Source organism: Podarcis cretensis, assembly GCF_951804945.1.
Source record: "Podarcis cretensis genome assembly, chromosome: 4".
NCBI lineage: Eukaryota > Metazoa > Chordata > Lepidosauria > Squamata > Lacertidae > Podarcis > Podarcis cretensis.
The window spans coordinates 93,805,965-93,833,717 of record NC_137173.1 but is presented as its reverse complement, the minus strand read 5'-3'; the positions used below and the strand labels follow the sequence as shown (position 1 = coordinate 93,833,717).

At 43.6% G+C, this 27,753-nt stretch overlaps 2 long non-coding RNA genes across 2 annotated transcripts; one reads left to right on the top strand and one right to left on the bottom strand.

The window, feature by feature from the left end:
* Positions 1–791: 791 nt before the first annotated feature.
* Positions 792–20,964, bottom strand: LOC307214310. Its single transcript, XR_013837907.1, has 7 exons — positions 20,850–20,964; positions 18,874–18,912; positions 17,650–17,793; positions 9,410–9,470; positions 8,350–8,487; positions 5,441–5,945; positions 792–2,753 (listed from the first exon to the last, which is right to left on the bottom strand). It is a non-coding gene; the product is annotated as an uncharacterized lncRNA (long non-coding RNA).
* Positions 9,477–15,443, top strand: LOC307214333. The gene is made up of 4 exons (XR_013837928.1): positions 9,477–9,609; positions 9,967–10,308; positions 10,685–10,879; positions 10,912–15,443. It is a non-coding gene; the product is annotated as an uncharacterized lncRNA (long non-coding RNA).
* Positions 20,965–27,753: the final 6,789 nt, after the last annotated feature.

The window sequence follows — 27,753 nt, the reverse complement described above, 5'->3', positions numbered from 1 at the left end:
TGCCTGGAAGGTTTCTTTTAATCAAGCACAATTTGTAACAATCATCACAACTTCACAGAGCACATCTGTTAAAGCATCATCCTTCAGATTCCACTTTCCTGGGATTGAGACAGCCTCAACTTTGATCTTAAAATGACAGCATGAACTTAAAGTTTAGCCTGAAGCCTAATAATGTTCATATTAAACTATTAGCCATAGTGGCATCTCATTGCTGGCAGTAAAGAGAGGGAGAGACTTTAAATCCCATGCTTTGGTCCAGATCTGGGAGCCACCTCCAAAACCTAGGAGCTAGGACCAATAATTGACAAGAGGTATATTGCCCCCATTCTCTCTCTCTGAATCAGTTAAAAAATCAAGATCTCATACCTCTATTTTACACACACACACCACTTTCTTTGGCACTATTACTATATTACACTTTTCACAACTTTCCCTTACCACCACCACCCCTTTTTTTCCATCCTCGCAAACAATACAGTATCAGAGAAAATGATAATCTGATCTCATCCACCATTTAAGATTGTCACCAATGTGCCCCCCACCATGGAGTTTCCTGAAGTCCTTAACAATCCCTGATGCCATCAGGACACTTACGCTCAGCAGGAGGTTCGCAGCATTGGGGGCCTCATTCAGAAGGCCCCAGAGCAGGCAGTGGAAATGTCCCTGCAGTTCATGTTAGTGACACCCATTTTAAAACCAGCATATCCACAGAGTGCAACCAAGGAAGAGATTTTGAGTCATAGGTAAAATTATTTGAAGTGTGTGAATAATAATAATAATAATAATAATAATAATAATAATAATAATAATAATTATTTATTATTTATACCCCGCCCATCTCGCTGGGTTTCCCCAGCCACTCTGGGTGGCTTCCAACACAATATTAAAATGAAGTAATGCATCAAACATTAAAAGGTTACCTAAACAATAGAAGAATAAAGAAAGAGCCATGTAAAGAGAAGTGAAGGCTAACAACACATGTCCTTATCCTCATTTTCTTCCAGGACTGCCTGAAAAGTTGTATGGACGATCATGCCACAGAAGTCTGAGCCAAATTCTGGCTTAACGAAGCTGGAGAGGACAATGTTAAGACTCTGCCTCCTCTGAGTCTTCCTTGTCCCATTATCCCTCCTGCCTGCAACTCCCCACACTGAGCTTATCCCGGAGTTCTTCCCCCAACACCACAACCCCATCTATTAAAAAGACACAATTCACCTCAACTGCAGAAGGGCTTCCAGGGCCAAGACAAGGATCATGGGGTACTCTCCAAATTGGCCCAGTTTCCCCAGGAGAACAGAGGAGAAATGTTCTCTAGGACAGAAAATGGGAATGCAGGGAATGTGGAGAAACTGAGCTCTTCAGGAGTGAAATGACTTGCCAAGATGATTTCAAGGGAGCCAAGGCTGTGCAGGAGATCCTCACCCCAGGAGACAAAGAGAAGGAGAAGAAATCCTACTGACACTCTGAACATGCTGTCCAGAGAAGTCCCCCCTGATATCTATACTACCTAACTAGCTAAAATGCCCACCCAAGCCTAACTTCAACCCCAGCCCTAAGCCTACACCTAACCCTAACTATCCCTCTATAAGTAAAATATATACAGAATGAATATATACAAAGTATATAAAATATGCACAATTATGCACAAAATTAAAAACGTAAAAATAAAAACATTAAAGAATAAAAAATTACAATATTAAAGTAAAGAGCAACAGATATTAAAACAAAATAAATATTAAAAAATTAAAATTAAAAAATCAAATAAAAGTCAAAGTAAGCAAAAAGGAAAAAAGCAAATAATAATCAAAAGCATCTCCTGAACCTCCTTTCATGAACTCCAACCATCCCTCTGCTCGCTAACCCACAATGGACCCCTGCACTTGGTAGCTTTTAAGAGCGAAGCAAGAGATGTCACAAAGGAGGGCAAATCATTCCTACCATGGCAACCCACCCACCTTGACCCTGGGCCAACCTTGCTCTTCCTGAGCTGTGATGCTTCTTCAGAACTTTGAGGCACCTTCTGTTCTATCTGCAGGTTTCCTGAATCTTCTCTTACCTCCATTCCCCAACTCTAACCACACCTCTCTCCTCTGACCTCTCCCTACTAACCCACAATGGTCTCCTGCAGTTGGTGGCTTTTAAGGAGGAAGCAAAAGATGTCACAAAGGAGGGCAAATCTTTGCTACCATAGTAACCCACCCACTTTGACCTTAGGCCTACCTTGCCCCTCCTGAGCTGTGATGTTTCTTCAGAACTTGGGGGCACCTGCTGTTCCATCTGCAGGTTTGCTGAATCTTCTCAAACCTCCTTTCACCAACTCTAACCACTCCTCTCTCCTCTGACCTCTCCTCTCTAACCCACAGTGGACCCCTGAACTTGGTGTCTTTTAAGAGACAAGCAAGAGATGTCACAAGAAGGGCAAATCTTTGCTACTGTGGCAACCCACCCACTTTGACCCTGGGCCAACCTTGCCCCTCCTGAGTTGTGATGTTTCTTCAGAACTTGGAGGCACATTGCTGTTCCATCTTCAGGTTTGCTGAATCTTCTCTCTTGAGGTTCACGTCTTCATTTCAGCTCATTCTTCATTCAGCCACTTTTCTAAAGGGAAACCATTCTCATGTCCTTTTAAATATAGTAGAAGACTCCCAGGTCTAGGGGTGTTCATAGCACAGGATTTGACAATCTGCTATGCATGCAGGTGTTCAACCTTGGGCAGCAACTCCAGGTGGCACTGGTGATGTCCACTCCCCCATCTGAAAATGCACAGCAAAACTGTTTATGTATGTGACTTCTTCAACGAGAGTATTATATGCCCCAATATGGTGTGAGGAGGCAGTACCCACGAAGGAGGAGTGGCAGTTGAAATTGATGGAACATGCAGAATTAGCAAGTTTAACTAGTAAAATCGGAGAATAAAATGAAACAGTTTTCGAGGAGGAATGGAAAATGTTTCTGGACTATTTAAAAAAATGATTGTAAATATGTAAGTACGCTCAGAGGTTTGGACTAAGTTCAGAAGTAAAAGTTATTGTGAGAATAAAATTGAGATAAGAAGGTATAGATTAGTTATAATATGCAGCAGTAAAAGATAATCATGAGAAAACCATGGAAGGGTGTCAAGGAAGTCAACTTTTTAAATGAATATGTACTGGGAAATGTTGGATCAATTGTATTTTATTTGTGAAAATTTATGAGTACTTTTTTTTTAAAAAAAAAGGAAAGAGAGCTACTGCCGGTCATTTTAGATAGTGCTGGGATAGATGGGTCAATGGTCTGACTCTGTCCAAGGCAGCTTCCTGTGAATATTCCCATTAAGTAATTTAGCTGAAGACGAGAAAGTTAACCACAAGACTGACAGTTCCTTTTTTTAAGAGACAATATGAAAAAGTTTCTGTTCTATATACAACAATGCAAGTACAAAAATCCTGAATAGGAGGCGGCGGCAAAATTCCTACCTCTGTAATAAAGCCATATAGGCAAAGTGACCTGTCCCAATGGACTAGAGGACACTGGAGGTTCCTTCCAACTATACAGTTCTATGATGTCAACTGCAACAGATGCTCCAAAATTACAAAAGGGGAAATCTGAGCATCTGAATGCTGCTGCACCTTATTCCAAGTTCCTGCACAAGCCTCTGTAGCCCTATTCTGTTGTTACACAAACACAGCAAGGGGTATTCAGAGGTACACCCCCACACACACCGAATATGGAAGCTCTCCATTTATTTTATTTTATTTATTTTATTTATTTATTTATTACATGTATATATCACATTTGTCTTTCAAGGATCTCAAGGTGGTTGACATAGTTCTCCTCCTCCCCATTTCATCATCGCAACAGCACTATGAAGGAGGTTAGGTTAAGAGATTGCGACTAGCCAGTAGCATAGCTAGGGAGGGGTGGAGGGGTGGGCCATTTCAGGTGGCACTTTTTTGTGTGTGGCATCACCTCCACAGCAGATTTGGAAGTAAGCAATTCAAAAGAAACGGGTGAGCCCTGAACATCACCACAGGAAAGGAGATCCCATCCCCACCCTCCACCGCTTCCTCTTCCAACCCCCATTTCAGAGGCAAAAAAAACAGTTGGCCGGTGCAGTGGATGTGCACCTAGGGAACGGGGAGAGAGAGAGAGAGAGAATCTGTGAGCGCATACTTGGCCACGAGGGCTTGGGGGGGAACTCGCAGAGGGGAGACTGTTCTCCCAGAAAGTGGGGTTGTGGGTGCTGTTATGGAAAGGCAGACTAGCAGGGGTGCCAACTTGGGCCCCAGACTGTAAAATATTGTATTTCCCTTTATGTTACGAATGGACAAGCATTAGCAAAAAAGTGTCTGGCTGGTTTCAGATCTTGTGTCTGTCATTCACCACAGCCAAGACAGATTCTGTGTAAAAGGTGTGAAATTCAGCCTTCAGGGTTTAAAATACAGTTTATTACTTTACGGTTATTGTTGCTGAGTGGGCAAATTTAAGTTGTATGTCTTTCTAGTGCCTTACTCCATTATTGTTAAATGGGCAATCCCATAGAATACAGTAAATCACTATTGTTTTTCTTCAGCGCCATGTAGTCAGTGACCTATAGTTGCAAGTCATAGACCTTGCCCCTTCCCAAAAACCTATTCCTGTAGACTGTCATAGTCTAGGAGAGCAACAGTGGACTTTGTTGGTGGAGCTATAGTAAAGGAGGAAATAAATCTCTTTCACTGGGACAGGGAACCTGTGACCCTTTTTATGCTTTAAGCATAAACCCTTTAAGCAACTTCCAACTGCTTTGTTCCCAATCAGTAGATAACCCACAAACTTCTGCTGGAATCCCACAACTTTTTACACCACAAATGTTCTGGTTTATGTTTGTCCCACTTCTGTTGCGCTATAATCCCTCCAGAGAGCAATATAGTGTCATAGCATTGGGGAAGCTTTGCGGAACAAACTAAAGCAATTCACCACTCACAAATGATTATTGTGTCCAGAGCACATTGCAAAATACACCTGCAAAAAACACAGCAGTCTATAGTGCCCTTTCTATCAGTTCAGGTATGACTGCTATGTAAAGCCATCTGTCCAACTCATGCACCCTTTGCAAGAAGGCTGGATTGAAAATATGGGTGAAATAATTTTTCAGAAGTTAATCCCTTTGAATTCAGTGAGGCTTGCTCCTAGATAAATGGGTCAGGATTGCTGCCTTTACCTCTTCACTGCACTACAGCAATGTTCCTTCAAGGCATACAAACTTCTCCCACAACAACCCTGTGAGGTTGGTTAGGCTAAGTAAGAGACAGTAACTGGCCCAAGGTCACCCAGTGACCATCTTGGTGGAGATTTTAATCCTGGTCTCTCAGACCCAAGGCCAACGCTCTAACAGCTACACCACACTGGCTACTAAAACTCCATGCCCTCACCCCACCCCCAACATCCAGTTAGGAAAAGGGCAAGCAGAAGAACTTACTCAGTTCTAATGACCTGGAAAAAGACAGAGCAGATTCTTGGCCAGGATGGTTCAGTCCATGGAGGGCATCTGGCATGGGTATTTTTCTCAATGGACTGCATGACCTGCAATGTGGAGGAGAAGAGTTCAGAACAGGTCATTCCTCCAAAATAGGGGGGGAGGGGAAAAATAGTATCCTGGTCCAACTGTATAAAGGAGGATTGGCTCCTAGAACTTCTGTGCACTTTTGCAATAGACTACTTGTTCATTTTCCATTAAATAAGCATTAAATAAGGCTGACTGAAAAATAATAATTAAAAAAAGCTGAAGCAATATCATGCGTTTTGCTCTCCAGACTGAGCCCTGCAGAAGGGAGCTTGGCATTGCTTAGTCAGAACAAGACACAGCCTTAGGAGCGCATACCTTCTGGAAGATCTCCAAGCTGCAGTTGGGGGCATGTTTCTTGATATCTTTGATCAGCTGGTGGAGATGGAGCCATTTCAAGAGCTTCTCCAGGATACATCATCTAGCAAGGAAACATGGACATGTGGCATTTAGGGGTAGGTGAATCTCTGAAGTGTTGGTTTCTCTCGGTTCCTCATTTTTCTAAGAATTATCAGCTGGCTACTCTGGGCGGCTAATGCTAAAGCAGCATCTGAAGCTGCCTGGGCAGCTTATCAACTGGCCAATGAACAGGGCTAGATAATAATTTGAGACTAGTTTACCTACAAAACCATCTTACCCCATATCTGCCTGCTCCACTGCTTTGATCGATGAAACTGGCACTGTTATAAGTGCTACATAATACTTGTTTGGCACATACACACCATGTGCATTTACGTGTGCACACACACAGGTTGGCACCCATCTGAAGATTTCACTCAGGTGAAATCCCTTTAAAAAGGTTGACTATTCTAACAGTTACAGTATCAATATGTTATCATGCTTTCTCAAGATATGTTCCTCTAAATATGCCTAGTAACAATTTCTCTGTGTTCAAGAACTAAGCCGTTCTGTAACACGTTTGGGGAAATTTAACACAAATGGGATGATAGGAGAAAACTGCAACCCTGACCCTAAACCACCAGAGGACAGCCTGGTATCACTATGGTGAAGTCTTGACTTTCTAGTACTGTATATGAACCAAAACACCTAGTGTGGATAGGCATTGTTTCATATAGGTATGACCTTACTCAGGGAGCAATGGAGGTAAGTCAGGGTCTTTCTAGAATGGCACTCCCTGAAATAGGATAGCAAGTAACTGTTCAATGAGGAGGCTTTTCTAGAACAGTCACTAGCTTTTTAATTCCTAATCTGAAAAAACCTGTACCTACCTTTCTTCCCAATCTTTTTTTTATCCTACGAGTCTTACACCCAAGTATGTCTTGCATCGGATTATTATGAATACACATGACCTATGCACAAGACTTATGCCAAAATATGCAGAAGTTCTCGTGTCTTAAAACAAATCTTGGGAATCTATTTCAATTTAACATTCGGATTTAAATACAGATTTTGCAAAATTGCCATGAAAATAAGTAGTTTTCACCAAGTCATATTTCACATCATAATTAATCTTTAGACCTTCAGCTTTTGCAGCCTTCAGATCAATTTAAGTAAATCTGTACTTGCAGCAAATTCATTAATTTTCAATCCTGTGCAAGTTTCATTTCCGCACTACTTAGACTGACAAATTCAGATATAATGCCAAAGTGGAAGTGTTATATTAAATCTGTATCGCTGACTGAATAATAATCATGTTTAGCAAAGAAAAGCAACATCTGTGAAACTCTGGAGCCACCAACTGTTCATATTCTGCAACAGCTAGTCTGCTTTCCCACTCAATAGTAGTAGATACAGCAAACGTTTAGACGTTAAGGCTGATGCCTTAACAGAGGTGCCTTGCGATCAGCAACAATGTCACAAACTGCTTTCTTAGAACTTATCCACTACAGTGGTACCTCAGGTTAAGTACTTAATTCGTTCCATAGATCCATACTTAACCTGAAACGGTTCTTAACCTGAAGCACCACTTTAGCTAATGGGGCCTCCTGCTGCCGCCGCGCTGCCGGAACACAATTTCTGTTCTTATCCTGAAGCAAAGTTCTTAACCTGAAGCACTATTTCTGGGTTAGCGGAGTCTGTAACCTGAAGCGTATGTAACCTGAAGCGTATGTAACCCGAGGTACCACTGTATGTGCCCACACTTTTCCTTGATCTTTCAGGTCAGGCCCAAATCCAGATGGAGAAGATTGGTATGTGACCAGAGAGGATGTCCTATATTGCCCTGGTTCCCTGTTGCCTCTGACACATCTGAGCCTTTCCAAAGAAATCCTCTTGACCCATGCTTGTTTGTTGCTTACATCGGTAGCTGGAAGAATAGATCAAGGAGTGGAAGAGAGCCCTTTTCTATTACTCACTATCCTTATGTAGAGCCAAAGCTACCGGGGGGGGGCTAGCCAAGCTTTTAGCCCCAGATGAAGCATCTAGAGGGGTACCATTGAGGCTCCCAGCCTGTGTGTGTATGCAAATGTGCATGGGGGGGCAAACTGGGTCTTTGACGCGGGTGAAATAAAGCCTAGTTTCACCCCTGCCTTATGCCGCTTCACCACAGAGGTGGCTTCTGTGTGGGCACTATAGTAAGACTGAATCACATCATCACTTCATCTGTAAGCCGCCTTTCCATAGTTCAAATCATGGTCAAAGTGGCTTACAACACTGAAAAGATCATAAGTGATAAATAAAACACATCAAAAAGTACACAGCTATAATTGATCTATTTGCACATAAATCATTATAAGATACAAAAATAAAGATACAAATATCAATAACAGCAACAAAAAAATTCCCAGCAAACCACCCTAAAAACCCCAGCCCACATGTTTTTCAGCAATGTCAGCTTTTGCAGCCGGATTCACTTAGGGACCCACCCTTTCAGGACGGGTGGGAGAAAGCAGGGAACAGGTATTCCAGAACTCACAGCCAAATGGTCTCTGACTTCTTTAGCAACCTCTGCTTTTGTAGCTAGAGTGAGTTCAAATGTCTTATTCTAGACTGAGAACTGCTACCTGAAAACAAGAGAAAAATAACCGTTCACTACCATGTTGAATTTTCCACTGATTGGCATCTACAAAACATCTAGGGTTGTTTTGTAAACTCAGGTGACATAAGGGAATGTGCCCACTGTCACCTACTTTTTCATTCGTTTGGTGGTCTGGAGGAAGACTTCAAGTTGATAGGCATTATACTATTATCCAGTCCTGGAGTTTATATTAAGACAGCCCTAACCCTTTAAGAGCCACCACCAGATGGCCAAGGAAATGGAAATGTATTATCAATGGGGATTCAAAAGGACCCAGTCACATGTGTCACGAAGGCCTGTGTATTCACTCAGTGAGACACAATTGTCTTGTTAGAGGCATGTGATTTTTCAGATTGCAATTTATTTGGCTGAGGCTTCCAACATAACAATTGCAGGTGACTTCTGGACCAGCACAAACAAGAGATCACACAGTATATTCTCATTTTTGGAGATAGAACTGTGGGATTGCAGCTCAGCCACTCTTCCCTTTGGATCCTGACACCTTCTCCTGCTGCAGGAGCAGAGGTAGGGGAATATTTATCAAGTAAGTAAGGCCCTAAGTATATTCATAGCTCTAACAGTCCCCCACTCCCCTGTGAGACTAAATTATCTGTAACAGTTGAAGTGGATCGTAAGAGAATACTGGGAAGACACAAATTATTCTCATTACTGCCTGTATGTTGCATTTCTACAGTGAAAATGTAGTTAGCTTGAGATTTAGACATGCCTTGATGCCAACAGTTCATGCACACATTGAATCCCAAACGAAGTATTCTTCTATGGTACCAATCACTATGGGACACACACAGAGCGAGGAAAGGAGGGGGTACAGCAAAAATTCAGCCTTCCTGTGCATCATTTACTAGAGCAGCAATTTGTAAACACTCTGTGACATCAAGGCCACTCACCCAATAGCTAGGGAGGATTCAGATTTCACCACTTTCTTCAGGTTTTGTCCTCTCCGGTTTACTGCATTTATTGGCAAAAAAAGAAAAAATATATGAAAAAGTGTATTTTAAATTTTGTACTTCATGCATATACCAGCTTTCTGAATCACACCGACTGAATCCAGAAATAGAGGTAATCCAATAGCATGTCTTGTACAGTGGTGCCCCGCAAGACGAACGCCTCGCAAGACGGAAAACGCGCTAGACGAAAGGGTTTTCCGTTTTGGAGGCGCTTCGCAAAACGAATTTCCCTATGGGCTTGCTTCGCAAGACGAAAATGTCTTGCGAGTTCCTGCGGGTTCCCCCCTCTTTTTTCCCCCTTTTCCTAAGGCGCTAAGCCACTGATCCGCTGATAAGCCGCTTAACAGCTGATCGCTAAAAGCCGCTAAACCGCTAATAGCGCTAATCCGCTAAGCTGTCAATGGGCTTGCTTCACAAGACGAAAAAACTGCAAGACGAAGAGACTCGCGGAACGGATTAATTTTGTCTTGCGAGGCACCACTGTACTCAGTTTTCAGTTTGCAAATAAAGTGGTACCTCAGATTAAAAACTTAATTCGTTCTGGAGGTCCGTTCTTAACCTGAACCTGTTCTTAACCTGAGGTACCACTTTAGCTAATGGGTCCTCCGGCTGCTTCCGCATCTGTTCTCATCCTGAAGCAAAGTTCTTAACCCAACGTACTATTTCCAGGTTAGCCGAGTCTGTAACCTGGAGTGTCTGTAACCTGAGGTACCACTGTATAGCTATTCACATAATGGTATTCCAATCTGTGGCTGTGTTCAGTTTGTGATGTTACTGCCACAACCCAATTTTCTAAGATCAGTTTGCCCTTGCTGCTTTCTGTGCATGTGTGACTACAGGTAGAGATTAGGTAAAGGTAAAGGTACCCCTGCCCATACGGGCCAGTCTTGACAGACTCTGGGGTTGTGCGCCCATCTCACTTAAGAGGCCAGGGGCCAGCGCTGTCCGGAGACACTTCCGGGTCACGTGGCCAGCGTGACATCGCTGCTCTGGCGAGCCAGAGTCGCACACGGAAACGCCGTTTACCTTCCCGCTGGTAAGCGGTCCCTATTTATCTACTTGCACCCGGAGGTGCTTTCGAACTGCTAGGTTGGCAGGCGCTGGGACTGAGCAGCAGGAGCGCACCCCGCCGCAGGGATTCGAACCGCCGACCTTCCGATCGGCAAGTCCTAGGCGCTGAGGCTTTAACCCACAGCGCCACCTGCATCCCCACAGGTAGAGATTAAAGGGCCCTAATAAAAAAATCTAGCTGCTAATGACTGTATTACAAGTTGTTTTGCTTATTATACAAGTGCTTAAACTCAGTTTATTCTCTGCCAGGACACAACACACCATTAGCATGGAGGCTTTGCTTTCCGTGGAAGTTGGTGCGCATTGGGGCTGGTAGGGCAGAAGGCAAGGAGCCCAACAGTAGGTGGCACTAGAACCAATGACAGGCAGAGCCAAGTCAGGGTAGTTTTTGCCCCCTCCTCCTTCCTCCCGAGTTCTAAGAAGACAAAACTGACACTGAGGAGTAGGAAACTGAATGTCAATGCCATGCCCAAACTTAAATAAGGAGGCAGTCAGGTGGGAGCTGGCCAAGGGAATCTGGCGATACTGGGGCAGCACCCCATATCCTCTCATGGACCACCTTCGTTGTTTGCTTATGTATGTTAATGAAACCAATTTCAGCATCTTTATCAAGACAATATTGCATGTCTTTTTTAAATGCAGTCTACTATTTACATATGTAAAGCCTTCAATAAAATTGCTTTAAATCACAAGCCTAAGGTTGGCGATTATTCTGCTTAGTCACTGAACTGAGGTACAGTAGAACGTACTGATTTGGCTTGCAGGGCTGGACTAGAATGCTTGCTAATGGTACTTCCCTATTCTCAGATAAATAGCCAAAGCTCTGAAAGACCTTCTGGCTTTGGATGGAACAATTTAGCAAAACCGGGGGGGGGGGGGGCCGCAATGGCAGTATCTGGTTAATTCCTTTGAGAAGGGTACATTTCCCAACCAGCTTCCCTTGCGAGGAAGATAACTTAAGTGTCTTTTTTTATTACAGCTCTTGCATGAGATAATTTTTCAGCTGCACTTTCTCTTCTCTCCACACCCCAACAAGGTAAGTTTGATTTTGTGGTTAAGAACTACAGGTTGGAATCTAAACTAAAAGCAATCTTCCTTGTTTTTATGTGTATTGTCACAAGTAGGTTTTATGTAATTAGACCATTTAGAAATGTGGCACTATCCAAAAAAGTCACTAGCTCCACACATTCAATGGGATATTGGCACAGAATTCTTACTTAAGAGGAAGAATTGAATTTGGAATGCTTTGTTGTAAACTTCTTGTATGCTTGTACAGTATAGCAAGTCTTAGGAGCACAGATTCCCTCTGAGAGTGCTAACAGACTGATCTGCAAAATCTATGTGCCCATTTCAGAGAATAGTATTTGCAGAATGCAAATCAGCTCCAGGCAGTTATACTATGGAGTGTTGCAAGGCACAATTTTATCTCCATTGTTTTGTTTTTTTTACATGCTGCTGCTAGCAGCATTCATTAGATTTAGGGCAGGGTGTCAACAGCATTCTCAGCTTTTTCCCCACATTTGAATCTGGAGAAACCCTTGAACGTAATGGCGAGATGGATGAGGGAAAATAAGCTGAACTAAAGTCCTTGGAAGACAGGTGTTGTAGGTTTCCATGTCTGGCATTTTGGCACATTGCCAGCCATGGATATCAAAATTCCCCTAAAGGAGCAGGCTTATAGACTGTGGTGGGCCACTCATGTTTCGTTTTGCGACTGGAAGACTAGGTCACCTTGCTGGTTATGAGCGCCTTTTACCAGCTTTGGCTGGTACAGCAGCTGTAGCCATTTCTGGACTGGGAGAACTTGGATCATAGTAGCCCAGGAAATAATTGCAAGAGCGGATTACTGAGGTGCGCTCTACTAGTTAGTGTAGAATGCTGCAGCATGATTGCTGACAGAGTAAGACCGTCAGCATCTTAACACCCCTGCTCAGAGATGTGCACTGGCTGCCAGTTTGTCACTGGGCCAAATTCAACAGCTTGAGACCATTTACCTGGCAAGACTCTCTGGGGTTCAGTGTGGAAGATACATGATTAAAGACTGCAATTGAAATGTGATTCCACTGTTTCAGTAGGTGGTACTAAAAGGGCCTTTCCTTACCCAAATGATCTACTCAAACACTTGAATCTGCAGAACTAAGTGTTTTTCAAGTGCCACATTTCTGTATTGCTTTTGGAAGGAACTGAGCTTGACAGCACCTAGTCTGGAATTCCTTGCCTATTAACACGAAAGTTTTTGCTACCTACTTTTAAAAAAAATCTTATGCAAGCCCTACTCAATATACAAAGTGGGCATGCATTTTATTATGTAATTTTAAAATATATTTTAATTTTTTAGGCTTTTTTCTTTTCACTTAATTGATTAGTAGTAGCAGCAAACATTTACCACACTTGACTGGCCACCAGAAAGCACCTGCCTCCTGTTAGGCCATGGCATAATTGGCTGGATTATAACCTGCTAGAAGGCGAAGTCAGTTAACTCTAAATTTCTCTAAGAGTGGTCATTTTTTGCCACTTCCTCGGTGTATCAAAATCTGCTCTGGGCAGGATCCAGCACCCTCCAGAGCAATGCAGGAATAAGGTTGGAGAGCCTAATCAGCAGCAATTGCCTTGTTTTCTCCACTGTATGCCGCTAGCATTTTTGCATCGCAAAGTGTAGGTACAGCCAATTAAATATTACCTACCATTGTTGTTTTGATGAGTTATGCAAGAAGTTTATTTCTAACATGTTTGATTAGTTAATTTACTTTTAACCTATAGCTTCCTTACTAAGAGATGTGTGCTTTCGGAGTCTTGCTACAATCTAAGATCGCAATGAGCCTGAACTATTCAATGTACATTAAGCTTGAACAATATTCAACTACACTGGCACATCTTTCTTAAATAAGTCCTTCATATTTAACATAAGATTTGCAAGCATTCAACCCAAGTTGCCACAACAGAAGCAATGCTGTAGCTTGAACAGAAGGAACGAAAGCAATTGCCGTGATTTCAAGCCAATAGTTGGAGCCCCAAGTAAAGCTCACATCCCATCATAAATGGCCTCACCCAAGGGCTTGCTGAATGGGGTGGCTGTTGCAGAATTCCCTAAAATTGTGCAGAGCATTCCTGCTTTCCCCATCCAGCAGGTTCCCATTGACGATCAGAAAATGGCTTTTCCCCAACCGTATACCTGTATCTCTCTTAACTGGTGTACTATAAAATAATAGTGTTTGGTCTAAAGCACAGTGCACATCTTCTTAGGATGCTGGACACTGATGTGGTGTCAAAATACTTATAGCTGGGTATAAATTTAACTATTTTATTAAATGTTTTTTCTTCAGTAAAAACCTTTGACTTGATACTGCATAAATTGTAGCAATAATTTGATGGCAACAGAACCATTTGCAAATTTGTCTTTTCTTTAGTAGCATGTTTTCCAGCAGCAAAATGGCATGGCAGTGAGATTGTCAAAATACAAGTGGCATAGCAGATGCTGAATCTGAGCATAGCCTGAGAAAAAGCTTTGTGCATGAGGTTCCAGATTTAATTCCCGTTATCTCCCGTTTAAGAAGCATCTTAGAGCTGGAGAACACTTCTCTGCTTGAGACTAGAGCGCTGCTACAGTGGAGTAAAAAGTATGGTTAGGTGAACCAATTGTCTTAATGTAACAACTGTTTACAGTGGTACCTCAGGTTAAGAACCTAATTCGTTCTGGAGGTCTTTTCTTAACCTGAGGTACCACTTTAGCTAATGGGGCCTCCAGCTGCTGCCGCCGCACGATTTCTGTTCTCATCTGAAGAAAAGTTCTTAACCAGAAGTACTATTTCTGGGTTAGCAGAGTCTGTAACCTGAAGCATCTGTAACCCGAAGTACCACTGTAGTTTAAAAATACCTACCTACAAATCCCTTAAACTGTACCCATTACTATCATACATGACAGTATGCTTTTTTTTTTTTTTACACAACACTAATAGGGATGGAGGAGATGCAACTCAAAGACATATATATTTTAAGTTTCTATTGAATAAGCATTATTTTGTTAGCAAATATAGCCCTGAACTCTTAATTTTTATTTGGACATTTAGCGTTCAATAAAGTGAACTTGAATAGTTCCTTTGCCTGACTGAAAGTAGCATGAAGGCTTTTTATCTGCAACTAGAGTGCCTGGTTGGTTACTTGTAGCAACCAGTTAGAATGCCCACTTGTTCAAGTTTTTTTTCTTATGACTTAGAATCAACATCTTATTAACAACTTCCCTTTGACTTTTTTGAGGGGGATATGCTAGCAGTTAAAAGTACAGTGTTACCTAGGTTTAAGAACAGCTTATTTTATGAACAACTTGGATTAAGAACACTGCAAACCCGGAAGTAGGTGTTATGGTTTGCAAACTTTGCCTTGGAAGCAGAACATGTTCTGCTTCCTGTTGAGTGTGCTCCATTTGTAAACTGAGTAGCCCGCTGCTATGGGAATGCATGCCTCGGTTTAAGAACGCTTTGGTTTAAGAATGGACTTCCGGAATGGATTAAGTTCATAAACCAAGGTACCACTGTATATTGTTTCACTGGTCATAGCATTGCCAAGATAATCTAACAGACATGCGGACGATAAGGGACAAAGCAGTGTCATACTGTTGCAATGCCACTTTCTCAACTCCTGTTTTTGCCAGAACCTTAAGTAAATACCAGTTACCAGAGTACAGTGCTGCCTTAAACTAGAAATCTAGGATTGCTCATACATAAACCCATTAGGTAAAAACATAAAATGTTTACTTTTGAATCTTCTATAACTTAAGCATGCAATCACAACAGATTTTCTATTAGTTTATTTCCCCTCAATTTAAATACCATATAATAACTATTAGAATGTTATAACGCTAACAAATGCAGTTGTTTCAATTAAATTCAACAAAGATACTTTGCTTAAGTATAAACAAAATAAAAAAATTCCTTCCAGTAGCACCTTAAAGACCAACTAAGTTAGTTCTTGGTATGAGCTTTCATGTGCATGCACACTTCTTCAGATACACTGAAACAGAAGTCACCAGACCCTTCTATATAGTGAGAAGGTGGGGAGGGGTATTTGTATAATGAGATAAGCCATTTTTCACCTTCTCACCCCTTGCTTTTTCCTGTAAGACCTATTGCAGTCGTTAAGAGTCGTCAACAGGCTCATCACAGCTATCTGCCAATCACCCAATCCCACCACCCTTCTGAGTAATACCCCTCCCCACCTTCTCACTATATAGAAGGGTCTGGTGACTTCTGTTTCAGTGTATCTGAAGAAGTGTGCATGCACACGAAAGCTCATACCAAGAACTAACTTAGTTGGTCTTTAAAGTGCTACTGGAAGGAATTTTTTTATTTTGTTTTGACTATGGCAGACCAACACGGCTACCTATCTGTTGCTTAAGTATGTTACGTACAGCAAGAGGTGATAGTATTTCATATTTTCATACCGAGAAGGAATTACTTTATGTATTCTGTATTAGCGAATACCCTTAATCCAGTGTCAGGTTAACTACCACCAAGCTAGTAATACATTGCATCTGCTTCACTTGCTTCCCAGATTGAACAGCAAAGAAAAGCACCTATCCAAGTACTGTAAATTTTTCGTCCTTAAGTTTACCAACTACCTTAAATAATTAGTGATCTACACTTTCAAAGTATGCTGCCATTTAATTAAGCCTAAACCTAGTATACTCAAAATGATTTATGGTTTATTTCATATAGAGCGATTTATTCACATCACTACTTATCCAACATCCCATTTAACACTCTTTACCTTTGCCACACACCCGGCATTTTTTCCTTGAAAAAGCAAAGCTCCGAACCACAAATGACCTTAAGTCAAGTTGCAGTTAAGGGTGCGTAATATAAATTTGAGTATTAGCAGCAAGGTCAAATTATAGTTCGGACTTCCAAACCTATCAAAGAACTTGCAGTCAATACATGCACACATTCCACATGGCTAGAAAACTGTGAGCAGCAATCCAATCCTAAATAGTTACGTAAGAATCATGTGTTGTATTACAAGATCAGGGGGATAATCCCGATTCAATATTTGGTGGGATGATTTTAGGATGAAGTGGATTTCAAGAGCTGGAATGCTTCTCGCTCAAATAGCATCAAGTCTCCAACCCTGGATTAGTGGAGGATACATGGGTGTAACTTGCTTGATCTGGCACAGCAGAGGCTAGTGTAAGCCCCTAAAACGGGAGATTCCAGGGGAGAAAGGCTGGATCCTACGTTTGCTCAACTCTGTTAACGTTACACTGCAACTCAACATTAAACACTATGCTAAAAGCTACCTTTCCTTCTGCAAGGTTTAGGTGGAGCTGCAGCAAGCAACCCCACTGCCAAGCAGGGTTTTGATCTGGTGCAAGTTTAAGTAGCTTTACACAAACTCGCTTTATGCCAGTTTCTTGTGCGTTAGTTTGCACTCACAGTAGCGCAATACGTATCTAAGCATAATTTATTTCAGTGTTTTTTATTGCAAAGAAAAATGTACTTTTAGTAATTAAGGAAAGTCTTAATTAAGAGTAATTTAAAAATTCATTGTAGCATTTAAAACTACTTTGGACATGGCTCCATCTTTTAGTGGAGTTATAAAATTAAGCTTACATACTTGGTAAATATTATTTGAGGTACTCTCCATAGTCTAAATTGTGACTTCAACAATTTAAATTTTGGCTGATGGTAACTATGGTTTTGAGTTAAATTTACAAAGTTCCACAAAAGTACAGTAGGGCCTCTGGCTGCTGCCACGCCGCCGAAGCACAATTTCTGTTCTCATCATGAAGCAAAGTTCTTAACCCGAGGTACTATTTCTGGGTTAGTGGAGTCTGTAACCTGAAGCATATGTAACCCGAGGTACCACTGTAAAGGTCTCTGAAAGTTTAGGACAATACAGTATCAAATACAACAAAAGATATAAAGGATGACCAGTATTTGCAAGTCACTATTTTTTCATGAAGCTTGTAACAGCACTTTTTCTGCATATATTATGGAATTTAATTATATCCATGCAAATATCACACAGCATGTAATTATTGACTAACTCTTATGAACCCATGTGCTGAGGCAGTGGCTTCTAACAGCCGTATCAAAGAACGAGAGGATATTTCATACCCCCATCCTGACATTCTCTCCTCACTCTTGACATAGGAAGGCTGCCAAGCATGTGCCACTGCTCCCATGTAATGTGTTTTGGTAGGTGCTTTGAAAAACTGGACTGGAAAACGTCCGATTGTTTCAGCTGCTGTGGCACAATATCTATGGTAGATAATACATCAATTAAATTTCAGTAACAAATAAAAAAAACACCTGTTTTGATTTTCAAGTACAAAGTTGGTGATTTATTTAACACTATCATTTACAGGTTATGCAAGTTGCTTTGTGTGGCAAAACTTTACTGATTTTACAAGGAGAATTTTGAAAACAGTAATTGGTATACCAAAAAACATGAAACAGTACAACCATGTTACTCCACTCAAACACAGCAAGCAATGGGAAACTATTCCATTGCTAACTGTTCTGTGTTGCTCCAGGACCATCAGCTGAGAAGGAAAGTTGTTCCAGGCTCTAGCCCCACCAACCTCAACAGGCCGGGACAAGTGCAATACCACTGACACACACAGCATTGCAACTTATCCCAACCTATGTAGAAAGGGGTACAACCTATCGCTTATTCATTGATTTTTCACTGCCACAGTCAGTTTTGCATGGATTTGCACAGCAGAGTATCATACAGCTGGATGCAAACCTGCAAAACTAACCAGAGTACAGTGTTCAACAGACACAAAGAAAAGCAGAACACAGGAAAAATCTGGGTGAAACTGAGGTTCTACAGCTAGTAGAACTTCAAGTGCTCCTAATGCAGTAGATTATGAATCACTACCTGCACTATAAGCACTTTAGCGCTACAGAAGCTGTTTTGACTGCTCTTCTGGAGACCTATGTTAACTTAAAAGTGAAATCATTAAAATGTTGATATGTAGACAATAACAGGCCACAATCAGTTTTGCATAGATTTGCACAACTACATTCTTCTTGTAGTGCAACTATGCAAAACTAACAGAGGACTGCAAAACATTTTTTGTTTTTTATTCAGTGTGAATGACTAGGTGAAAATACAACTTCTTATGCCAGAAGGAGCACTTAGGGCAGTAGATGCTAATCTACTTCACTATCTGCACTAGATGCACCTTAGAACAAAAAGCAGTCACCATGTGGCGGCCATTACAGAATAACTTTCCAAAACCTTTGCTGCAGTTGCCAGCATAATGCTACAAGTGCCTTCACTGCAGTAGGTTCTATATATCACTACCTGCACTGTAAGCACTTTGACATTACTCTGGCATGAAGAGGATGTTCTCATTTCCAAAGCTTCACCTGGCAAAAAAAAGAAAAAAGTTCTATTAATATCCAGTATTAGCAGGTTTTTCAATGGCAACAATGGTAAAAAATCTGCACCAGATGAGGCCTACTTCTGTTGGTTTTTCATCTACCCCTCTCTAAACTACTAATCATGAAGAACAATAATTCAGCTACCAAGATTAGAACTATGTCCAGCATTATGTGTAAGTAAAGTGGAAGGCAATTTTATCATAGTGGGATGCTGTTGATCTGTTTTAGAAAACAGGAGATTGAATAACCATTCATGAGCATGTTCTTACCAATGTGTATCGAGGCATTATTAAATAGCAATTGTTGTGAAACATAGTGCTTAAAGACTTCAAAATCCCATAGCTTAAAAAGTCACTATTGACTTCCTGCTCCAATTGATATGAAATTATTTACACCTTACCATTTAAATTAAGCTGAAGCTTTTTTAAAGCAGTTGGGAGTCTGTAAGCTATAGTTTTCTCCTCTGGCCTTTTTATAAAGTGTATCTCTGAGGAGCAGCACATCTCTGTCTTTCGATAGCACAATGAAACCAATTCCCTCTTTCTTGGACATGTGCATGTTCTTTCTCCAAGTACTCAGAAAGATGCAGTGAGTCGAAAGTTACCCCCTTAGACAAAGGGAAACTTTACTCTTGGGGGGTGGAAAATAAAATAAAATGAAGATCTACGCTCCAAACTCCTCCACGGGCCCGCTACCGCGGAGAGAGCGCAAACAAAGCAGCCTTGAGCACCCAAAGAAAACAAAACCAAGGCTCACTTTCCCCGTCGCGTGTTTCCCCTCCCCCGCCCCACCGAGCCACAATGCGCACACGAGCGAGCCCGGGTCCTTTCTCGGAGAACTACCTGTTGGTAAAAAGGCGCGGGAGCCGCCGAAGGAGCGCGGCGGCGGCGGCAGCAGCAGCAGCAGCGCGGGGTCCGCGAGGGTAAAGGTGGCGGGAAGCAGATGGGGAGCACAATGGCGCCCCCGAGCCGGGCCCGCGGCTTCTCCGGAGCTTGCACGTGCTGAGCCCGCGAGGTGCCTGGGCCCAGCAGGGGCGCCAGGGGGCGCTGTGGCGGCGGGTCAGGGCTCGGCTACTGGAGCGGCGTATTTTCCCTTTTCTCGCGCGCCCCCTCCTCCTCTCCCCCCCCCGCGAGCCGGCCAGGCCCGCCGTCCCTTTACTTCCTTTATGCCCCAGGCCTGGGCCGCCCTCGCGCTGCTCTCCTCCGCCCCCTGTTCCCGAAGGGGAAACCAGCACGGCCCCCTTACCGCGCTTCTTTTCCCCCCTCTCTCCCGCCTCTTGGTCTCTCCCTCTTTCCCCTCGCGGGTGGCGGCGGCGGCGGCGGCGGCAACGGCGGCTCCCACATGGCCGCGGCCTAACTGGGAACAATCGTCCTCAGCACGCGCAGCCGCCGCCATGTCCCGGCCCCGCCCCCCTCGGCAACATGGCGCCGCCGCCGCCGCGGCCCCGCAACAACCGCCGCCGCCACCACCGCAGGGCGACTTCGCGGCGGGGAAGGGAAGCCGTCCGCTCCCTACATCCCCCGCCGCGACCCTCACCTCAAACACGCGCTCCTTCTCCCCCCTCCCCCTTTTCGGCGGGAACCGAAGGAAGAAAAGAAATAGCGCGAGAGGGAGAGCGGGCGAGGAGGGGGATTAAGCCGCCTCGCACGCAGCCCCGGCCAGGGCCCCGCTGAGGCAACGGCGGCGCCGCCCCCGCCCCTCCCACAGAACAAAAGCCCACGCGGGGAAGCGCCCCCCCACCCCACCCCCAAACTTTTGAACCGCGCTTGAGGCGGCTAACGGCCGCGTGGTGAGCTCGGCCGCCCCCCCTCCTCTCTCCCCCATGTGCCCGCTTTTGTTCCGAGGAGTTGGTCGGGCCGGCCGGCCGGCCGGGCCGCCGCCTCCTCCTCCTCCCCTCACCAGCCACTACCCTCCATACGCACCTTCCCCGCTCGAGGTCCTTCCTCGCCCGCCGGACGCCCTGAGCGAGCGGCGAGGAAGAGAGGCGGCGGCGGCGGCGGCAGTTGCGAGCGGCCGCCGCGCGGCCTTTTCAAATCTCCCTCATTCCGGCCCCGCCCGCCCCCGTGCGCGCGAGCGAGGAGCCGTCGCGCGGGAGGCGCCGCCGTTACGCACGCAGAAAGAAAGAGAGAGAGAGAGGGGCGCGCGCGCGCCGCCTCGCCATGCGCTGCTGCTTCTCCCATCTCCGCCCCCGCCCACCCTCGCGTTCGTTCGTTCGTTCCCTCACGGCCGCTTCTCCGGGCCGAACCCACCTCTTTCCAGTCACGGCCAATGAGGCAGAGCGCGCGCTTTCTCTCTCTCTCTCTCTCTCTCTCTTTCCCCTCAGGAAGCCGAAGAAGCGGCCGCCGCAGTAGCCGCCGCGCGGGCTGTGGCGCGTGAGGGGGCTCTCGCGTAAAAGGTGGTGGTGGGTGGAGTGGGGAGGGGAGGGGGAGGGAACACCTCACGGCCAACCGACCAACCAACCGCCGCTCCCGTTTTCCCCGCCCCACCCCCCTCTCCCCTCACAGAAGTGGCGGGAAGGAGGAGGAGGGCGGCGGCATCAGGCGAGCTGAGGAAGGGGGGGGGAGAGAGAGAGAGAGAGGAGAGAACCATGTGGATAAAAGCGGAGGGGGGGGTGGAGAAATGAAGGGCGGCGGCTCCCGCCTCAACGTAAATATCCACAAGCCTCCGCTCCGCCCTCATTAGCATAGAAAACAAAGTGCTTCCGAGCGCCGCGGCGGCCAATCGGGAGAGGCCGCCCCGCCCACGCCCGGCGAGGCCACGCCCCTCCCTCCCTCCTGTTACTACTTGCTACTATTATCGCCGCTGCGCCCGCCCTTCCCACGCTAAGGCGGGAGAGGCGATTCAGTGGCAGAAGAAGGCTATTGACTTGCGCTCAAATAGCAGCAGCATCTTTTTTTTTTTCTTTCCTTTTTTTTGCTCCAGTGCAACATTCCCCAAGAAACGTGCCGGTTCCATGAATGAACGCAGATGCGAAAAAGAAATAAAGCCTAGGCACATTCCGATCCAGAGTTGGAATCTGGAAATCGCAAACTCCTCCAGTTTTGCTTCCGCCCTAAGTTTCGAAGGTTTTATTCAATAATAAAGATGCTCGTGCTCCCAACTGCCAGCGATGCTCGAGCGTGGAAGCGTGGGAAACGCTTGCGAGGGGAAGGGCGAACTCCTGGCTTCGCTACAGCATCTTTGCAAGAACTAAGTGCCTTGGGTTGAGCTGCTGCTGCTGCATCCCTTGCCCCGAAGCAGGCCCTCCTGGGTTAACTTCGCGATGGCTTCAGAAAGGCTTGCCGGTGGTCCGCAAAACTTGCGAAGGCTGCTGTGCAGTTGCTGGAGTAAAAAGGTCCTTCGGCGCACAATGGCCTTGCAAGCACGATCCTAACTATAACGCTACCTTAACTCCCTGGAAAGTGCATGAGGTTAGACAGAGGGGTAGAGGTGGCTAAACCCATTTATCCCAATGGCGCTGGGAATCAGCCTGCACGGTATGGCTTCCTTTTGAGAGTACGCTTTGTGTCCGAAGTTTCTTTTAAAAACACACACACACCCATCGAAGTCACCAAAGGCCCATCTTGCAAAAGCGTGGGTGGCTACAGCGCGTAACAATGCAGCGCCAGGAGGAGAAACGAGGTTACTCCGGAGTAAGCTCCCTTCTGGAGTGGGGTGGGGTGGGGGGAAGAAGAGGCGGGTGGTGGCTCTTTATTTGGTGAATAGGGGGGCGAAGGGGCTTGCTAAGCTGCAAGAGGAAGGCAGGGAAGCGGGGGGAGGGGATGCTGAGCGGTGGTGGCTCTTTAGCATCGAGCTCCCACCCCCTTCCTGTTGTGTTTGCTCACTCCCGTTAGTGGCTCATTCACTCTTTCACGGTTGTTTTTGTTAGATTGGCCAGGGCGAGGAGGAGCCTGGTTTGGGGAAGGGGGGGGGGAGCTCGGCCCTCCCCCCACCTCGCTACGAACTCACACCCTCTCTCTCTCTCTCTCTCCTCGGCTGCTTACACGCACGGTTAGCGTTTCATTGTAAGGCATTGCTTACCTCCCCTGACTGCAGCAATTCGGTGCCTTCATTAGATCACGCAGAAAGTGACTCTGCGCGAGCGTTACAAAGAGGAGCCGGAGCGCACAAACAGATGCGAGCGCGGGGGGCTGGCTGGCTCGCTCTCCCCCACCCCCCACCCCTCTCCAAAACAAAGTGATTGTTTTCCCGATCGCATCGGCTTCCCATTCTCACTTTAAAACACACACCCCCACGCACCCCACCCCCCCGAAAGGTTTCATAGTTTGCAGCTTGCAGGAAACTCGAGTCAACTGTTAACCTTACATTAAGACTTAATCCAGGGAAATCCTCCTGTGGACGCGCATTTCCAACTTCCAATGTCATGCCGGAGAGCTGGAAAGAATTACGCCAGTCTCGTGTTTTGTACCATTAAAAGAGTTTTAAAACATCCCGCTGGCTTGAAACGGTCCATTCTGATTGTTCGTGTACAAGTTTCAAAGCCCACCGAAGTTTTACCATTTAACAACAAGTCTGATGGTGGTTGTTTTTTTTAAAACCGAACATTTACATCTCTTTTAATCTTATGAACTGCTAGAAACGCGTGTCCAAACTAAAGCGGATTCTTAAAAGTTAACACGACGTTGTAGTTGCTTTTGACTTTTAAATGGTTACCAAAATAATCACTAGCCACGCATTTTTCATTGTACTTTTAGCACTGACTCCAAAGCAGGGAGGAAGATGGCCACCAACATTATAAACACTAAAGCAAACTGTTGATCTGGGCTCAAGTGCCAGGATTACCTTTGAGTCTGTACAGAAAACGTCTAAAAAAAAATACCAAAAGGAAATAATAGTAGCTAGCAAAAGCTGACCATTTTTGTTGAGAAAAATGGAGAAAATGTTAGCATTCCAAACATTGCTAAAGTATTTTTGCTTAACATTCTTTTTTGTGCTGATGTCATCTCAGTCACTTAAACCCGATGAATAAATAAGATGACTTAATTAATTTTGTGCCATTTTATACATAACAAAAAGCTTATGTGCAAAGTAAGTGTAAATGTTGCCTTGTATCTTGATGAGCAGTTCTGCTTTCTATATCCTAAATATCTTAACATGACTTCATGAGTTCAAAGAAATTCCTGAGGAATGTTGTTTCTAAAAATAGTTTCCATAACTTTAAATGGTACTTTTAATTTGTCTGGTAGTAAAGATATGTAAAGCAGTGTGTGTTTAAGATGCAACCATGATAAACTTTCCTGGGAAGACACAAACTTACTTCCAAGTTATCATGCATCAAATTACACTGCACCATAATATTACTAGCCTGGAACTTTTTCTTCAAACTAAGTGGAAAAGAAAGTTGAGGAATACTTTTAAACTGCTTTCCATGGTGTCCAAGTATAACATTTTTTTTACATATGAGCTTTGAACCAAATTTTAGAAGAGGGCAGGATGGTGTGAAGCTTTAGAATTTAATAAATAGCATCCATTAGCAAGGGAAAATCAAGATATATATATATAGATATGTCTGTCTGTGTGTGTGTGTGTGTGTGTGTGTGTGTGTGTGTATACACACACACACACACACACACACATATATTTAACTGATGGTGAAACAAATCCAAGTGTCCACAACTCATGTCACTCTAACTTTAAAATGAAAGTAAAAAATTAGGTTGACCACCAGAATATTTGCTCACTTTCAAAATAACCATTGGTCCAAAAACACATCTACTCAAGGCTGAGATCTTCCAGGCAGTAAGTCCCATTGAAAGATGAAATGATGCAGCTGTTAGTTTTTGCTCCTAAGTATATATATGGACCGAAGCTGGCCATATTTACTCATAAGTAAATCCAACTGATTTCAACAGGTCCTACTCTCAAGTAAGACTACAATTCAATACACATTTATCTGAGAGTTATCTCAGGATACTCTCCTATAAGTGCCACAACTTGGTGGGGCTCACCTCAGAGTAAACATAGGAATAAGTGGATTGTAAAACTTGTGGATGCAGAGTTGAGTAAGTGGTGATTGCAAACACACAGGTAGACCTGTGGTTGGCAACTAAATTTTAAGAGAGGACCTCTTTTCAATGGAACAACAAGTGACATAAGATCAGTAAAATTGGCTCTTTTCTTCCACACGTGTTTGGACATAGTCAAAGGGCTCTTTAATACCTTCTTTTAAAAAGACTTTGGCAAACCTCTCTCTTCACTTGCTGTTCAGTATTATTTCCCCATTTCCTGGCCCAAACCAGTGTCTGAACTGTATATATCTGACTGCATGAATTCTTTTCCATTCAAAAAATACAAGTCCTGGTACATGCAGCTAGCCTAGACTAGTATGCTAGACAGCCCAATTCTCTTCAAGTGGATTTTTTTTGTAAATTAAAAATGATATGGAGAATCCATGTGAATCGAGATCGGAACCAGTCTGAAGTAGTTTAGTAAATCCATTTTTGCCATCTCAGCTGCTGTTTGTACAAAAAGGGGTTCTTTACATGGGCTTTTCTTTGTAGAAGTCTGAGGGGTGTTCTAACTCTAGAGTAATTATGTTTACTTGTTTATTCCAGAAGAAAGCTACCCAAAGTCCCTGAAACACTGGAATTAAATACATTTCAGTTTGTGAATCCAAGCACACATGCTGGTAAGGTTCTTCTGATGGAACCATTATGATGTGTCATCAACATATTTAAATGCTCCTTAAATTCTTATTTCTACATTTTCCATGGGCAATGCCTTCCAAAAGAATGTCAGAATACAATAAAGACTACTATATGGGTGACAGTTATTTTGTATATGTGTCAGAGTTACTTACCGTACTTTTGTACCCTGCTACCTCCAAGGAAGTCGGAGTGAGGTGTTACGGGATCGATCCTCACACATCTTAAACTGAAATAGTGATTTGCCTAGTACATCCAAGCACCTTTGCTGCTGAGTGAGTGTTTGATCCAAACATTTCTCGTTTTAAATCGAACACAAGCCCACTATGCAACACATGCAGGCAAAGAGAAGAATCAATGAGAAGAGTTGTGTGGACATTGAAAGCTTATTTCTTTTTCAAGTATCCTCTGAAAAGTATGCTTTGGATATATATATATATATATATATATATATATATATATATGGGGGTATATATATATATATATATATATATATATATATATATATGGGGGCATGTCAACAATTCTTTCAGCTATAAACATACTCTTGTGTACCTCTTGAACTGGGCTTGGTAATCTGTGTCCCTCCAGATGTTATTCTAGAAGCTGTTTAACTACAACACCCAACATCCCTCACCACAAAGCCATGTTGGCTAGGACAATGGAAGGTGGGAGTCCAAGAACAGTGGACGGACACATGTTGCCTCCTGCTGCAGGAAAACTCACAATTAGCCAAACTTACCACAGTGCTTCTTATTAGTAAACAAAATTAATACCATTTCAAAAATTAACGACCATGGCCAACAGTGGTACACAGGATACATTTCACCAATGAAAATAGGGATGTCCTATTCCATAATAATAGTAATAATTTTATTATTTATACCGCAACCGTCTTGACTGGGTTGTCCCAGTCACTTGGGATGGCTTTCAACATATATAAAAACATAATAAAACATTAAACATTTTTTTTAAAAAAAAACCCTACTCTGCCTTCACATGTCTTCTAAACGTTGTCTCTCCTTGGATTAGGGGTCACATAACTCCATACCCCTCAACATTTCCCCGATGAAAATAAGGACGTCCTAAGGAAGAGGTTCAAATTAGAAACCAGGACAAGCTTCTGCAAATCTGGGTCTGTCCCTGGAAAATTGGGACACCAAGAGGGTCTGAGGTTATCCCATATTTTACAAAGATGTGATATTCTCCATTTCCTTGGAAAAACAATCAGTCCCAAGAGTTCTCTGAGGGGCAATTTCTACCCATAATGCAGGAGGGCTGAGGCAGCCTGAAAAAGGAAGCTGGGTGAAGGCTGCAAAGCCAGAGACCACCACCACCATGATGGAAATAGTCTCTCTGCTCCAATACAATCTCATGAGCTTCTATAAAGCAACTTGAAGAATGATTTGGGCAATAGGAGGAAAGTTGTAAGCTGTAGAAACCCTCTTTCCATCTCATCTTCATCCGGTCATTGAAGGGATTTCCTTCCTGCCTTCCTTCCTCGCACTTGCCCCTTTGACCCTCTGCTAGTTCCCCTCCATTTTCTTGTTCCAACTCTACCTTCAAACGAGAGCATGATGCAGTTTAGAAATCACCGTCTTCTTCAGCTAGTTGCATGACACAGCATTCTTTATCTTTCAGCTGCAGAAGAAAATCCCACTTCTCTTATCTTCACCGCCTTTTGACAGGGCGGACAAATATGGGCAAATGAAGTCAACAGCTTCTGACAATCTAACCACCTTTTTCCTTGCCTCTTCTCACATGTTAGGAATAAGGGAGAAATGAAGGGTTGTAGCCAGATTCTTTTTTTGTTTTATTTATTTTGCTTGTTTAAGATGACCAGAAATAATAATAATAATAATAATAATAATAATAATAATAATAATAAAGATTTAAGAATCTTTAAAAAGAAGAATTGCCCCTGGAGAACAGAGTAATACCTTGAAGACCACTGCAGTTCTTCAGGGAGTCTTGTCCAGAAATGCAAGAGGTAAATGAGTTCACCGTTTTGTTGCCACAGTCAAGTGTCAATATTTTTGAATGTCATTAATACATTTAAGCTTGTAGATTGTTTTGCCATTTGCTGCATCAATTCAGCAAAATGCATAAAACATCAAAGGGCTTACTGTGGTCACATTTTAATCCCGGGTATCTAGTGACATAGTTGTAATGACTAAATACT